Source organism: Tachysurus vachellii, chromosome 14 (genome assembly GCF_030014155.1).
Source record: "Tachysurus vachellii isolate PV-2020 chromosome 14, HZAU_Pvac_v1, whole genome shotgun sequence".
NCBI classification, from domain to species: domain Eukaryota; kingdom Metazoa; phylum Chordata; class Actinopteri; order Siluriformes; family Bagridae; genus Tachysurus; species Tachysurus vachellii.
Genome location: NC_083473.1, coordinates 7,556,578 through 7,574,907, shown reverse-complemented (window position 1 = coordinate 7,574,907; position 18,330 = coordinate 7,556,578). Strand labels below are relative to the sequence as shown.

General features: G+C 35.7%; 1 protein-coding gene and 1 non-coding gene across 2 annotated transcripts in view; both read left to right on the top strand.

Annotated features, from left to right (window-relative positions):
- ndfip1 (Nedd4 family interacting protein 1) overlaps positions 1 to 18,330 on the top strand; it is a 424,215-nt gene that overhangs the window by 281,378 nt on the left and 124,507 nt on the right. The gene's annotated exons all lie outside the window — the stretch shown is intronic.
- Positions 2,349 to 2,509, top strand: LOC132857584 (U1 spliceosomal RNA). Its single transcript, XR_009649579.1, has one exon. It is a non-coding gene; the product is annotated as a U1 spliceosomal RNA (small nuclear RNA).

Genomic DNA, 18,330 nt, shown 5'->3' with positions numbered 1-18,330 from the left:
TGCTGTCATTTGACCTTCAAACTGTACACAGGGCTGTATTTGCAACAATACATGACTGCAATATACCAAAGCTAAGTGTGTATGTTTATCCTCCTGAAATTATATTGATTTTATAGTCCAGGTGTGGAGATTATCTTTGACAAATGGAACAAAAATTGATTATTGTTTATTGCAAATACAGTTTGGAGGTGAATGCATTCAGCTTTTCATGAACGCCCACTGCCAGCTGGGTCCGATAACAAGATTTACAACGCGTCAGTGACAAACTGTAAAGAGAGCCTTTCCTTTATAAAGTGCAGTGCGGTAATTATTTGATTCACTCTGGGAATGCAACAGTACAAGTCAAGAGTAATAGTTAAGTGCCTCCACTGAGTCTGGGCTCCTGCATTCTTATTACAGCCCTTGAGGGGAACGCTGCTCTGTAATTGTGACAGGTTTAATGCTGTGGCAAAGGCCTCATGGGCTTATAGGTTCATTAAGGTTTATGAATCGCTGTGTTCACAGCTTGAATTGTTGGTGTAAATGCCTGTAAATCAATTAAGAACCTGCCTTTTCATCTTTTTCACAAGTCCCCTTCACAGAAGTGGTGATTAAGGTGCACTAGTGGGTTAAAAATCAGAGAGCGAACTTGTTCCTCTGTGGCTAATTTGGAGTCATTAAGGCTACTTAATGAGAAGAAAAAGAAGACATAATTAGCAGGAAATTCTATTACAGTAGAAGAGCATATCCAGGAGCATAACAATCATTAGCGGCTGAAGGGAGAACTCTTTGTATTTAGTTCTGCCAGGTAATTACTTACAACATTAACACACTTCATGGAGTACTAACCGCAAATGCAAAGCTGAAAGAACAAAGAACATGATGAAATGATGAAAGAGCATTATGAAATGAAAGAGAGGGCGGTTCATTTTTAACAGCTTTTCACAAAGTATGATAAACAAACCACTCAGAAAAATGCGTGTGAAAATGCTTATGGGCAAAAATCAGTATGGAAAATGTTCAATAGTTTTCTGAAAACATCTTAAACTCCTGTTTCTATTTTGATACACAATCAGGTATGATATACCGTTCTTGGCAAATAATAATAGGACATCTTTGCTTATTTGTCTTAGTAAAATAAAATAAAAAAAAAATCCTACATCAGCGATGTAAGAAAAGAGCAGAGAAAACATCTATTCTAATCTGAACATAGTAATAATGTGGCTGTCATAGAAGCAGCTTTCCATGTGATGTTTACCCTAAAATTGTATTAGTGATTGCATTAGTGATTTTATAGCTATAAAGAAGATCAATTGAAGATGTTTTTGCACTTCATAGTACAACTTTTGACTAGTGTACAGTACCAGACTCTGAATGAAGTTGTAACGAACAATCAGTGCATACATTTATATCAACACTTCTCTGTCAGTTCACTAATTAGTCCAAAGAGGGTAAAAAAAGGAAAGAAAAAAGTGTAAAAGGCAATTAACCTTTCTCAATGAGTTGCCTTCAGCTAAATTGTTCACATAAATATGTGTGATTGAATGCAGCAGAGACATTTAAATACTGTAAAGATCCTCTCTCTAATAAACTCTCAGTACTGTACTTATAGGCAAAGAAACCTCACAGAAACCTACATTTTATAGACCTGACTGCAGCATAGTAAAAGTGTGCACAGATGCCACAAGCTCTCTGTAACCTAGGTTTAAACTAGCAAGCAACAGCTCTCTTGTGGGTGTGTACCAAGTGCAACTGTTTGCGGATGTGCACTTTACGATCTTTTTTTTTTAGATCACATTAATGGTAATAGCCTACAGCTACAGTATATGTAGCACCTACAGTTCTACACAAAATAAATGTATAAAGGTGATTTAAATGTCACACCTTAGGCTGTATACTAGCATTGTGTATGCTAACTTTATGAATTACAAAACAATCTGTACCAATTACTTACAAGCAAGTTTACTGGTATTTTTTACATGCTTTTTGAAGAGTGTACAATATTTATAGTTAGCAACTATATTTATTATCTAAGAGTTATCATTATCAGTTTTCAGGTTTGTACAAATCTAAAACAATAATTTCACTGTAAATAGACAAGTCTTAACAGTCTTAACTTAATCAGATGTGCCAAATATGTCAGGGTAAGATGAAACCACAGTTTGCTTTCATGTTTATGTAAAAAAAAAAAAAAACAGTATATGGGACTAATTGAAGCTGGGAAATAAAGTTGTAATGACACAATAGACCTTATGTGCCATTCTCTTGGTCAGATATGTGGATTTGTTGCCTTATTGCATTATACTAAATTGCAGGGAATTAAGAAAACATCAGTTGAAGTGTCACTTTGTTGGTTGTTGCTGAAATTGTGGCTCTGGCAGGGGCAATACCATAATCAAGGAGGTGGTTTGCCCAAAGCGAGGCTCAGCCATTGCACTCTGGCTGTGCTGACCTTTGCAAATTCCCCAAATGCAGGAATCTTGACTGCATAATTTCTGATAGTGGGGGATTGTGTTTGTACTCTCCCGTTTAATTTGGGGGCAGTGGTGGTCTAAGCGGTTATGGCACTGGGTCGTTGATTGGAGGATCAGGGTTCAAGCCCCAGCACTGTCAAGCTGCCACTGTTGGGCCCTTGAGCAAAGCCCCTACCCCTCACTGTTCCTGTATCATGGCTGACCCTGCACTCTGATCCCGACCTCCAAAGTTGAGATATGCAACGATAAAAATTCACTGTGCTGTAATGTATATGTGACAAAAATAAAGGCTTCTTCTTCTGTGTACATTTAAAAGAAATTATCGGTCACCTATTACTTGCTAGTGTGATCCTAGGGTTACAGGAGTACACTTACATTTTCTTCCACAGCAGAGGAAGAACAATAAAATTTAATGATCGTAAAAATAATAATCATATCTTTTGCTTTATGACCCTATAATGATAGTCCCTTCTGCAGGCCTTTTTCTGTAATGTAATGTAATGATTTTTTTTTTTAAGACGCGAATTTGTTCCTCTTGCTATAAATGTCATGTCTTGGGTGGGTCGGCTAGAAAGAGGCAAAAACCAAAAGGACGCCTAAAACAGTAAACAAAATCAAACTCCTATTTCAGTTCAAAGATGTGACAATGAAAGCACATCGCTAAGTATATCAAAGCGATTACTGTGTTTACAAAATGCTCTGAGGAAATGGAGCGCAGCATAAACCATTTGGCCCTCGTGTTTACTTAAACCTTCTTTATGTTCTGACAATCACTTCACAATTGGTTTTAGTAACGCATATGCTAGGCTAACACTCATGAATGATCTACATGGTCAACATTTTATTTCTTGTCCTTTTTTGCATTGTCTAGTTTAAACATCAATATTATGAAATCTGGCCTGAATGTGTATAGCCACAAATGTGACCTAAACAGCTTTGATTGATGAAAGCATTTAAGAATCAATCAGTTCCACACCCTTACCACTCTAAATTAGTGTGGGAACCATGTGTAATGTGTCTGAGGATTTCTCATGCGCACTAAAACCGTAAAATGTTAACAGCTTAAAAACAGTCGGGTCAAAACAATGGGTGAGTTTAAAGTGGTTTAAAGTAATGCACAACACCAAAAGGTTTATCTGAACTTATTTTTGAAGTACTAGACAAAATGTGAAATAAAAAGGCACTGCTTTTAGCAGTCACGCTGCTTGATGCCCTAAAACAGCCAATTTCTGTTCGTCAGGCTACAGTGAAATGTAAGCAGACCATTACGAACAGTTCAAGCCCCAGGAGACAGAGCAGTAGACAGCTCCACTTTTAGGGCTGGATTGCACCACAGGAACATTTTACTCCAAACAGTGCTGCCTTTGGCTGTAGTCTTATCACAGCAGCAAAACAAAACCCGACAGAACAACAGACCATGCTAGTTCAAACACCACTGACAATTCAGTTTGCACAGAGGACTATGCACAGTTGACTATGCATGGGTGTCAGAAGTACTTAAACTCTCATATATCAAATCAGCACTAATGTTCGTCACACAGATGGCCTGCCTGCCTCTCGGCTGTGTGGATGCAGCTCCAGGTCTTATCATGTTCTCATCAGCACTTACATAACACATGGCGCCAAAGCTCACTCCTGCCCTCCATAGTGCTCACCTCATGTTCCTCTAGGCGATGTGCAATTATATCTGTGCTCTAGGGTTAAACAGAGAGCAATTTTTTTAGAACGAACTGAACGACAGGCTAATTATCAGTTACATGTCATCGACTTAATTTACAGGCCATCAACCAGTGATTAAAGACTATGCTGTCAGACAGGTTGAACGTCATATTCTATAAACCTCAAGCCTGCGAGCACATTTGTTCTTGTAAATCAGCATCAGATTATATTGGTTATATGTATAAGTTTTGTACTGTATGGTGTATGTGGTGAAGCATGACATAACACATTTGTGTGCTGGGAAGTGCCTAACATTTTGTAACAGTTAGAACAACTGATCTGTACACCAGTGTTTGCAAACTTTCAAGAAGTGCTAACCTCATAAACATGCCCAACATAAGCAGCTAGGGGTAGACAAATCACTTTTTAAATGCTTGTGAAAAGAATATTTTGTGTCTGTGCTGTACATTTTAATTAGTAGGATCAAAGCTTCTACTCCAATACAGTCAGTAAGCTAATTACTTCTTAGTGTAGACATCTCAAAGCAGTAATAATAAACCTTTACAGCTTTTCAACAAAGCAATAATGCTGGCAGTTTATAGTATCTTACAAAGTTTTCCATGTCTTACATACATATTGTTTTTGAGCTCAAGATTACATTCTATTTTTATGATTACATTACAAGTCTAAGGAGATGTGCATAAATGGTAAATATATACAGTTGTGCAGTTTGCATACCCTGAAAGAAATTGTTAAACATTGCCATTTCATTAGATAAGATAATGCAAAAGAATTTTTTTCTTATTTAAGGATAGTGGTCACGTGAAGTCATTTATTATTTATTATTTATCATGAAAACAATATTAAAGGGGAGTGTCCACACCTGTGACTCATTGTACAGTAATTGTAATTGCATGTGTCTGTACATAAACAGACAGTGAGTTTCTCAGCTCATGAGGTGATGCACTGACTTAACTGGATACTGCACCATTAGGAAAGACAATGGACTGCCAATGGACTAATAAGGTAGTTGAACTTTATAAAGAAGAAAAGATAATTAAACACCTGAAAACTCTGATAAAGAGGTGGAAAATAAGAGGTTCTAAGAGGTTGATACTAATCTAAGGTCAGGTAGACTAAGAAAGATTTCACCCACTACTTCCAGGAGAATTGTTCGGAACGCAAAGAAAAACCCACAAACAACTTATAGAGAAATACAGGCTGCTCTGGAAAAAAGATGTTTTGTTGTTTCAAGGAGGACAATAAGGAGGTACTTGAACACAAATGACCTGCATGACTCAAGTTGCCAGGAGAAAGATGTTACTGCACCCATGCCCCAAAAAGGCCCACCTTCAGTACACCAGACAGCACCTAGACAAGCCTTACAGGGCATGTGGTAACCTAGTGGTGTTGGGCTACCAATCGGAAGGTTGTGAGTTCGAGTCCTACGTCCACCAAGCTGCCACTGCTGGGCCCCTGAGCAAGGCCCTTAGCCCTCAATTGCTCAGTTGTATAAAAATGAGATAAAAAATGTAAGTTGCTCTGGATAAGGGTGTCTACTAAATGCTGTCTGATAAATGCTGTAAATGTCACAGCTTCTGGAGCAGAGTCATTTGGTCACAACCATATGTTTGGAGAGGAGTCAACAAGGTCTACGGTGAAAAGTACACTCTAAAGCATGGTGGTGGATCTATTATGTTTTGGGGTTGTGTGAGCTCCAGTGGCACAGGGAAGTTTGAAGGCATTAATGAATGCAGCACATTATCAGAAAATCCTGGCAGACAATTTGCATTCTACGGCATGAAAGCTGCATATGGGACGCTCTCGGATGTTTTAACATGACAATGATCCAAAGCACAAGGCAAGGTTGGCCCTCCAATGGCTACAGCAGAAAAAGTTGAAGGTTCTTGCGTAACCATCACAGGCTCCTGACCTCAATATCATTGAGCCACTTTGGGGAGATCTCAAACATGCATTTTGTACAGGACCTCCATAAAAATTTAAAGGAAATGGAGGCAATTTGCCAAGAAGAATGAGCATCTATACCACCTCAGAGAATTAACAACCTCATGCACAAAAGACTGCATGCATCACTGATGCTAAAAACACAAGCTAAATACACAATATTAAGAACTAAAGTTATGCAAACTTTTAAACAGGGATTATTTCTTTATTTTCTTTTTTGTTACTCTTTGTTTGATGATTGTGTATTGTGACAATTGTAAATTGCAATAACTGTATTGATACTCGATAACTGTATGATTAAGTACAGAATATCAGATTTATTTTGATTTGTATCTGCATAATGATATTAGTGTATTGCTATCATAGTGGCTCTTAAGTTCCGAACACTGAAGGAATATGGTCAAAAACAATTATTACAAACTACAATGTTGATAAACATGATCATAATACATGGACAGGAGTATCGTCCTCCCCGAGATCTGATCTGTGGTAAGCTTGGGTGGCAAAGATTATTTTAAGGGCAACATCTTACACCTTATACCACCCATGTGCCACACCATTACACATGATGAGTGCAAGGTCTGTATTTTGGCTCTATACAACACAGGTTTGAGTTGAAAGCAGGAGAATCACAGGACTGCGTTTACTGTTTAGTCTCCAACACACCCAATTCAAGTAATGAAGGGCTTAGTAATGAGTTAAATCAGTTATAACACTAAACTCAGCGGTGTGTGGCCCACAGAAACAATAAGAGTCATTTTCTTGGAGTCTGGAACAAAAAAATGGAGGAGTGAGACTAAAATGTGCATTAAATTATTCCTGCAGAAAGAACTCAAAACATATTACTCCACACAGCACTGGCTAAGGATCATAGACTTTAGTAGGGTATGATGACGTTGATAAAGATATAGCCTCAAATATATTTACAATGAGAGCCAATATCACAAACCAGGGTTGCCAGGTGTGAGAACACCCTCAGAGGCTCCCCGGAGGGAGACCTCAACAGAATACTAACTTCTGGGTCACTGGGGGTTCACATCCGGTTTTCCCTTCTGGGTGAATTAGCATTTAAGTGACACGCACACTTCACATTATGCGAAGTATCGTCAACAATGTTGCGTACCAAGCCGATCGTTTTGCCCTGCGCTCTCTTTGCCATTTTGTGTATGACCATTGCCTTTGTTTCTTGGATTTATCACACTTTTTGCTTTACCCCTTTTTTTGCTTTTGATGTGGAACTGTTTGCCTGGGATTATAATAAACTGCCGTATCATCCTGCACATGGCTTCTGCCGCTCATTCTTTACACCGGTGTTCAAGATTTTCAGCCAAACCACATCTCTGAATCCGCCCAAAAGACCTGAAACTAATAAAAAAAAATCAGCAACGGAAAAAGCAGACACAATTCCCATAAATATTAAAGGCTCTGCCAAAAACTTAATAGACTCACTGTCTGTACTTTAACTTCAATATTGAAGTAACTAACAAACAAGAAATTGTTGGACATTGAGTACTTTAATCAAACGCAATCTGGCAAAGTATGATATGTCATTTTGATTGGGTGAAATAATAACAGCTTAAAAGCTTTGTCCCTATTATTGTGTAACATGTACAGTACAAATGCAAGCAATTAACAGAAGATCAGATTTTATCTGCCAAATAATCTGTCTGTCTGGTTACTCAAATTAAGTAAAGATTATCAACAGAAGATGTGAATGAGGATTTTCTAAAAAAAATAAAGAAAAATTAATAAAACAAATTATCAAAAACAAAGATCACTGATCTATCAAGCACACATCCTACAACATGTTAGAATTAGGAAAAAAAAAAAAGCAAGCACACTGAGCTTTTGTAAAAGCCGAGATCAAACTGCCTTAGTATCAATTATTCTGCATCATTTGTTTTCCACCCAAAAATAAACTATTAAAAAGTAATTAACTTGCTATGTATAAGCAAATGAAAGAAGTTAGTTGGAAGCTGCCATTTGAAAACTGTGTACACTGAGTCAGTGTGGCCCAATTTGACCCGCTTATCCCAAGAGGGATAATTGCCGTTTGTGTTTTTCCTGTTTCTCTACCCACCATTATGGAGATTATATTGAGCAGAGGTGGCATATTACAGCAATTAAAGGCTGGGTGGAGCTTTATTTGCTTTACCCGTTTCAACATATGACATTAAATGAGCATAGTGGTAAAAATAATTACAGCTTAATTCGTCTCTGGTGTCTGAAGCAAAATGTACAAGGTACATACCTTAATAATGTGGCGTGGTCACAGAAAACTACTCAGCACCATGTTTTCTCTTTATAAAACTGTCCAGTTCCAGGGGGTAGACTGGTTCAGCTGTACCAAGTAGAGCAGCAATGACTTCTCACAAGAGAAGAAAGTCAATGTTAATATTGACATGGTGGCAAGTTTTTCTATTTGCGGATTTTCAAAACTAGGTCAACATTAAGGTCTAATGCTAATCTCCAATGCCAGGACCATTTAAATTCAATTCAAGGGCTTTCCAAGGTTTTTCAATTACTAAATTACTAAAGGTCCCCATAAAACTGAGGTGAGCAAGCACTCCACTGTGAAGCACTCTACTTCACATATCCTGCTGTAATGATTTAGTGTGATGTATCAGTTCTGTTGGCATCTCTATAGTGGCAATAATTCACATCATAAGATTTATAACCATCACATTCATCATAATCAATCTAATTTTATTGAATTTTACTTCAACAATTTTCATTAACCTGTGGTGAAGCATCCAATTTATCCAAGACAAGCTTTTTAAAATTCCACAGCAAAAGCTCAAACATGCTCTAAAATATGAAGGACAAAATTCACATTTTTAATACTGTGACATGATAATAAGTGGAAAAAAACACTCAGAAAACAAAAACATAAGCGCTTGCATTCACTTGTTCATTTTCAATAACCACTTTATCCTGATCAGGGTGATGATGTATACAGATCCTATCAAAGGAACTCTGGGTATAAGGCTACCCCACATACACACACATACACACACACATACACACAAGCTCACACACATTCACACCTAGGCGGAATTTAGAATCCAGTCCACCTACCGGCAGGTTTTTGGGAAGTGTTTGGAAACTGAGAAGCCTGAATCAAACCTGTTCTGACATGGGGGTAACATGCAAAACTGCACATATACAGGTAGGAAGGAAGTATTAACAGAAAGAATGAAGGACATACATAACTAATAAATACCAGTGAATACAAAAGATGCTGTGAAAAATCAAACATTGTCAATCACAATCCACCCATAGAATTATTGCTCAATCATAAAGCCCTTGTTTAATACTTATCCATACTTTAATCATGATAAGACCTGTTTAAATTCATAGGCATGTCATTCTATGAAAACATTTATTTTGTACATGACTCAGTGGCTGTCTGCCTCTGAATAATTTGCTTTCTTTTGTAGGCAGATTTTTTATTTTTTTTTATGTAAAAGCAGAGAAAAAAACATGATGTGTTGCAGTGTGCTAAGGTAGTGTTGAGCTGCAATAATTATGACCACATTTGCATACTGTTCGTTAAAATTTTGACAGTCGTTAAAGAGAGATATAGTTTAAATGACTGTTTTGAAATACCAGGCAACCAAGAAAACAGTTTTGGCCAACAATTAAAGGCAGGATTGATTGAACAAGCACAATCACAGTAAAAAATAAACACTTCTGTGGTTCTAGAGAAAGAAACTTTAAAAAATAACCACACTTATCCTTTAAGTGATCTCAACATATCATGTAGAACTTCCAAAGCCTCCAAAACCACACTTTATTTATATAAGCACAGCTACATCTAAAGACTTCATCCTGTAAACCACATAGAACCATAAAACAGTAGGAAACACCCCAGTCATCAGACTATTTAATGTCCCTTTCAGCCCACTGCTGATGCTAAGTTTTGAACATATGGTACAAATACATTACAAAGAAGCATAAACGATAGATGCAGACCAATCAGTGTGTCCATGCTGACTCATGTCCACAATCAACAACGGAAGAAGGTGCCTGGTCTGATGAAGTACATATTCTGTTCATCAGGTGGATAGAGGATCAATTACCTTGGAAAAAGATGGCTACAGGATGCACTCTGATTGGGCAGCAAGCTGACAGATGCAGTGTGATCCTCTGGGAAATGTTCTGCTGGAAAACCTTGATTAACCCTAATTAACTTTAACCGTCAGTAATTATACAGTATGTAATGTTCATGTACATAATGGTTGAAAGCCTGTCAAAGTAGACAGAATCTAACAAAGGTTGACAGTTAAAATTAGGGTTCATTAGGCAGATTATCAAATATTTTTTACAATAATTGGAATACCCAATAGTTTTTCCTTTCATATATCAAAAAGTACAAAGACTCAATGAAGTAAATACATTAAATTATTGAAAAATCTACAAAAAATTGGGGATGTTACTGTCAAAGTGCATCAGAGTGCTTCTCTATTTAACACAGTCACAATCACGAGTTCTTAAACAAGAGACAGGGACAAAAAGAGCACATTTCTGTTTTTGATCAACACAATCTACTAATATTTGTAACCATTACACCTCATAAACAAATATTTAGTCAGTTCAGACTGTTGTACATTTAAGATCTCATACTGTACAGTAATTGACAATATAATTTCCTTTCTTTGTACTTTAAACTTAAGTGAACACTATAGTAATGTACTGAAAAAAGGTCTGAGGACACTTGAATTGTTGTTTTTATATTTTCTGGATAAGACATGTACTAGCTCACAGTGTGTGTGTGTGTGTGTGTGTGTGTGTGTGTGTGTGCGCGCGCGCATCACATTTTAGAAACAGTGAATGTCGTAAATAAATAACTCTTTACACTCTGCAAGTTCAACCAGTGTGTGAACATCGTTGCAAACCTCAAGTTAGCACAAAAGCATACAAAATGCCCTCATCTCAATGCTTACTGTTAACAAACTGTTAAGAAACAAATTCCTAAATACACGTCAACCTCAAAATAAATTATGCCACGCCATAATATGGAACCATCAGCTGTTTAAAGCTTTGAGTACAGCACCATCTAGGGTCAAACATGTACAGTAGTATTTTCAGCATGCATTTTTTTTTTATGCGTAATGACAGAAAAGTCTTAAAAGTTGTACTACAACATTTGCAACATCACTCGACTACTCTAAGTATCTAAGTTATAAGATTGACAAATAATCTATATTGCAATTTGTCTAAATGAATATGTTCAATAATGTATACTTTGGTATAAAACACAGTTCAGATCATTTCTTCAATATATAATATAATGAAATTTGTTGGTTAGCGGTGTATTTACAATAGTCATGTTTAGAAGTTTGCAGTTTTAGATAAACAAACAAAAAAAACCCAACACAAACTGAACATTGAACCAGTCTTACCTAACATGTGCAACAATAAACAATGAGACATGGCTAAGGCATTTAATAGAAGGAAAAGTTTTAACAATCTCAAACTTAATTGATATCATTCAGGTTTTTCTATCCTCACTCTCCATTTTCCAGAGACTAAAAGTTGTGCTTTTTGAACATTAGGTTAAAAAATGGTCCTCTTTGCTGTTATAATATCCTCCACTTTTCTGTGCACTAATTTCAACTGAGGAGGTCTGGGGTTCAGTTTGCATTCCAGTTCATCAGTGATGTTCAGTGGGGTTTTGGTCAGGGCTTTGTGCACTCCTCTGTGCAGGAACTGGCTTTGTGCATAGAAGACCTTTCATACTGGAACAGGTTCGGCCTCTTGGTTCTACTGAGGAAGAAGTATAATACAATAGCATACAAAGACATTCTATATAATTGTATGCTTCCAACTGTTGAGGTTTGAACCACAAAACACATATGGGTGTGACAGTTTAACAGTTGCTTTTATCCAAAGTTTCAAAGAATTGAGCTGAAAAGATGAGAGTTAATAGGCCTGCTCAAAACAACCAGTTTTGCATTAGCAGTATTCAATCTGTCAGCCTTCTCATCTGAAGCCCAGGGCCCTAAAAGCTGCTAGTCTATGACAGAAAAGTCATACACTTTTCAAGAATTTCTTATTTTTGGCTGGTTCACAAATGCAGCACTGTCATTTAAAGTTTCAAATGATACCCAGGCCAATATTCTTTTAACCACTAGAGGCCTCTCTTAGATACGTGAAGCCTTAAAAAACAAAGTTTCATGAAAGATCCAAAGCTTTCTGCAGGGATATACAGGGATTTGAAATATAATATGCAGATGTTTTAAGGTTTTGTGTAATTTAATGTGTAAAGTTTACCTGAGATAAACCGATCCGCTGCTCTCTGATGGTCCTGTTCTCCTGCAGCATCCTGGATATTGTCCTCAGCACATTCTGTTTCACTTCACACTGTGGGAAAAACATTTAGGCCTTGTAAACTGTTGGCAATAATATCAAGCATCTGTCAGAATATGGCAGAAGGTGTGTTTTTGACATATCCAGGCTTGTCCTCCTGAATGCAGCCTTAAACTAATTACACTGCATTGGTTGGGTTGCCTAGATATCAAGCAGAAATACTTACAGTTCCTTTCTCCTTTCTACCTGCTGGGGCATTCTTTAATGGTCCTGTCAATATATAATGTTGACATATTTTATATAAGGACACAAGAAACATTACCTTTTGACATTTTTAGTGCACACAAACATTTGGTTTCAATTAGCATTGAGAAATATGGTATTTAGAAAAAAAAAGAGGAAAAAGAAAGGACATTATTTGAAATGCATTTTTGGTAGTTCTGGTCTTAGTTAAAAAAAACAAACAAACAAACAAAAAAACAATAATCACAGGATTTCACAATTTGAAAACCACAATTTTACGGTCTAAAAAAACCTCATTTGAATTACTTCATTAGCTATGAAAGGTACAATTATATCCTGATAAGAAAATTCTAAACATTAATGCTGTTAATTTCAGCATGTTTTGGGGTAGAGGAAGGAAACCAGAGAAGCACATTGGGAGAAAACGCCACACAGAAAGCAACCTGAGCTCAAGATTGCACAAAGGACCCTGGAGCTGTTAGGTGTGTCCTGCTAGTCTTATGACACCCTTACTTATTTATCTTAGGTTGGTGAATGTTGTCAGGAGCTTCTGACATGACCTTTTGTAAGCAGAAAGACGGCTCTTGCTATCCGTAGTATACAGACGGTGACTGGAGCTCATGGTTCAACCAGGGAGGAAAACATTTGAACCACAGACCCACCATAAAATAATACTTAATATTGTGCTTGCAAATACAGTAGTTCAGTAGTAGAAATTTATTGTAACTGAATGTAAATAATGAAAACATTAATAAGCAGATAATGTTTCAAATACTACCTTCTTCATCATAGAAATGACAGGGCCTAGCATCTTTTGAGATAGATAGATAGATAGATAGATAGATAGATAGATAGATAGATAGATAGATAGATAGACAGATAGAGACAGACAGATAGATAGAAAGACAGAGAGATACAGACAGACAGAGAGATAGATAGATAGATAGATACAGACAGACAGATAGAGACAGACAGATAGATAGAAAGACAGAGAGATACAGACAGACAGAGAGATAGATAGATAGATAGACAGACAGACAGACAGACAGATACTGCATCTTGACCTGCTTTTATAAATGTTGATGTTGTGGTTGTGTTGAAGTGTCAATAGCTCATCTTTGAGTTATAGTCCAATATTAATACATTGTGTACAATATAATATGGTTATTATATAATATTGTTATTATTATTGTGTTGAGTATAAAACAATATAGTTTATTTATTTAGTTAGCTCATCTACCTTGTGTGTAAACAGAGGTGTCTTTATTATGACTTGAGCCCAGTGTAACACTCCGAGTCTTCTGTATTTTTACTGAAGAACCAGACCTGAAGCTCTGCATGGCGTCTGTTTGTCTCGATAAGCAGGTCTCAGACGTTTTAGGACCAACCGGAAATGACAGAAAAGCTTTACTAATCACCAACTTCGTTTTTAATGTCCGTTTTGATTTCGCTTTTAATTTCGCCTTTGGTACTTTTTGTCGTTGCAAACGAGAGTTTTCTTCAGTAGACATAACACAATATTTTTTTTTTACAAATGATATTTTTCTGGTAAAATGAGTTAAACAAATTTAGCTTGTTAGCTTTTCGTTTAATTAACCGTCAAATATTGCGAAAGTTAACGTCTCCAGGTTTACGTCATCAACACCGTGACAGACAGTTTGTGCATATTTTAATGACCCAACCAATCACAGAGCAACAATTCACCAGTCACTTCAGATAAAGGAATTCAATCAGAATCAGAATCAGAATCAGGTTTATTGGCCAAGTGTGTTTATACACACACACACACACACACACACACACACTCATCACGCATCATACACATCACACACATAAATAAATAAGTGTGTATATATATATATATATATATATATATATATATATATATATATATATATATATATATACATATACATATATATACGTATATACATATATACATATATACATATATACATATATATATATATATATATATACATATATATATATATATATATATACATATATACATATATATATATATATATATATACATGTATACATATATATATATATATACATATATATATATATATATATATACATACATATATATATATATATATATATATATATATATATATATATATATATATATATATATATATATATACGTATATACGTATATATATATATATATATACATATATATATATATATACATATATATATATATACACATACATTATATATATATATATATATATAGTTAATTAATTATAAGTAAAATAACTAATATATATTTTTTCTAATGCCAAATGACACCACCAGGTTGTGCTGTTGTTGTGATGTCTTTGTATGTTGCAAAATCACAATTTCTCTTCACGGGAACTGAGGCTCACACCTCTTCCTGCATGACAATGCTCCTTTGAACTAAACTAGCTCCATGAAGCCTTGGTGTGTTAAGTTTGGAGTGTAAGAACACGAGTGGCCTACACAGAGCCCAGAACATCTAGTGGAAATCTGTCTCAGACTGGAGTGGATCTTATTACAACTGCAAAGTGGGACTAAATCTGGAATGGGATGGTCAAGATGTCCACAAACATTTGACCATATAGTGAATCAGGCTCCATGTTTTGGGGGCCACTATTTAAAAATAAAAATATATGGTTTTGAGACAATGAGAATGCTAATCACAATTATCGATCTTGAAGGAGTGGAACTCAGCTTGGTGTCAAGCTGCAGCGTCATATGGACTCATAAAATAAACATAAGACCTATGGTGATATTATATGACATAAACCATTAAACTGATGTACTGGATTACTACACACCTTTACATTATCTCATTTTTATAAAACAGCAATTGAGGGATAAGTGCCTTGCTCAGAAGCCCAACAGGGGCAGCTTGGTGGACCTGAGATTCAAACTCACAACCTTCCATTTTGGTAGCCCAACACCTTAACCACTGGGCTAACACATGTTACATTGCTGATATGCTTTTGATTTTCAATGCAATTTTTCACACAGGCTTTTCAAAGTTCTAACATAATGGCAGGGCTCTCAAGTTTTGAAGACAGGCAAGAGTGACATATTTTAAATATATTTCCCCCTAAGAACATGTCTGACATAAAACATTCCAAAACGTAATATTTGTATTAAACAAAACATATTAAATTATACAATTTAATTTAATATTTAATTTATGATAAATTCATTATTTTATAAAATGTCAAAAAGCTGGGGCCCCACTTTGAGAACCACTGGCCTAGACTACTTGTTCTGAGCAGGTGTTGTCAGTGAACAGGCTGTAAAACTGTTGGCTAAGTTACAGACACTCATGAAAAACTGATGCTGATTATCTGGGAAACATCTCTAACAGCAGTCAAAATGTCATTGTTTGTGTCAAACAAGTTGTGAATTTATTGTAACATTACAACAGGAGATCATGACTTACTCTGTGCTCAAAGTGATGCTCGCAGCTCCAGTGGCTTTCTCTGTGGGTGAACGAGAATGATGCTGAACAATTCCAAGGCATGCTTTTTTTCATTGGTTGTTGCGTTAAATCTTACCCATATACAATAGTGCTATTTTCTGATTGGCTGATAAGTGTCAGGCTCGACTAAGAACTCCAGGGGAGACGCGCTTGATTCCTGCCCGGTTCCATAGAGACAGCGGTGCGGACAGATACATTTTGGGCGCTGCGGCTTATTAAATATATGATAAATAGTCAAAAAGTTTTTTTGTGTGACGAATACAATGTGTGGCGGGAGAGAGGGAGAAAAGACAGAAATGAGTGACTGTCACTCTCAATGCGTGATACTTGAGATCCCTGTAATAGCCTTAAATGTTGTAGTAGGACCTAGCTTGGCTTAGAATTAAATTTAGTTAGTTACACTGTGAAATATAAATGAAAATGCCTTAATGGGATTAGAACTGAAGAATTGGGTTTTTTACTGTACCCCACTGACATGAACATAACATCAGTGGGAAGATCACAGCGCAACATACAACACAGTGTAGGTCTAAACCTATACTAACACATACACACAACAGTTTTTAAAATGACCTAATCACTTTGGACTACATGGAATAACATAAGAAATGACACAATTTTAGGATACTTACAAGTGTTACACCATATATAAACAGTGTTAATGAGAATTTGAATCGTCAGTTGCTTTTAAACACATCCTGACTTCTCAAGACACACACATCTATTCTGCATGTGCGTTTAAAAATGCCTTAGGCTGGTACTGTATTTACATCTATATTGCTCAACTTCTGCAGCAGCACACCCTTTAAAACAGAATCTAAAAATACATCTGACCTCAAGCCAGAAAACCACAAGCTACCTGCCTACCTGGAATTTAGGTTACATTCATGCATGCAGACACACACGCACAAACAAACTGCAGGCCATTTCCATTCATAATCATGCATTTTCATTAGAAAAGACCACTATGGCTGTTCTTGCTATTAAGTTTATTCATTCAACATTTCACAATACAAATACTTAAAAATTAGGCATACTGTTATAAATAGCTGGCTGCAAATAATTAAGACGCGGGACTCAACTACAACAGCACACTGACTAACCTGACTATAAAACAATGATTTCTTTCTCACAATTCCATATGGTGGTAAAATATATATAAAAAAAAAGGAAAGAAAAAAGAAAAAAGGAAAATCTAAACTTATAAATGGCATAGCAAAAAATTAGACCTCTTATAAAAATCTATTGATAAATACAACCTTCTGATAGTTATAAACTGTCAATTTAAATTAGCAGTTACACAAAGAATATTCTGATACTTTTCTTATTTTTCTGTAGACATGATGCACAATATTGTGTTTAATAAAACTTGAAATTCTAATAAGTGTACAGTTTTTACCAATCGCTAGTTATGTTTGAATGACGAGAGTTCAACATTCCAATTGAAAATATAACGTTTCGTACGTTCGTCACTGAATATTTACAGTTATTTTAATCACAGTAGCATAAAATTAAGTAGGAAAATATGTGAATACACAAAAAAGTAAAAAATAACCTTTTTTTTTTTACACATATTAGTGGCATTTTAGTACAAATCAGAGAATGAAGAAAAGGTTAGAATGAGAAGAGGTGGGTCTGTGAGCAACTGAAGAAATACACTGCAGAGATTGGTTTTGGAGAGTCAACCATATTGCACATAATTTGAGGTTATTTTGCAAGATATATCACATTCAAGTCTCAGAGGCCCGAATCACTGTGGGCTTTATGAAATAAGAAGAAAGAAAAAAGACTTTTTTTTTTCTGAGGTCTGGGATTCTGAATGTTGGAGTATATTGGAGAGAGCTTATATTGTAGTTTACCCATCTTGAGACCAAGAAAGCTATAATTCAGTGAGGTTGGAAGAAGTTACATAAAATATAATTGTAATTTTACTGAAGCCGTATCATACCATATTAGCTTAAATTTAGCTCATGCATATTATTATACATATATTAGCCTCTTTTGCATTCGGGTTTATACGTATTATTATGTATATACACTACCAGTCAAAAGTTTGCACATAATTTTTCATTCGTCTTTTTCAAACATTTTGATTAAAAAAAAAACAACAAAAGGTTGAAAATGTTTCTAAGACAAGCACGAGTGGTAAAGTTAATCACTGAAATAGATTTCTGAATGGATTTAGCATTAACATTTTAAAATTTAACTAAAAATATAAAA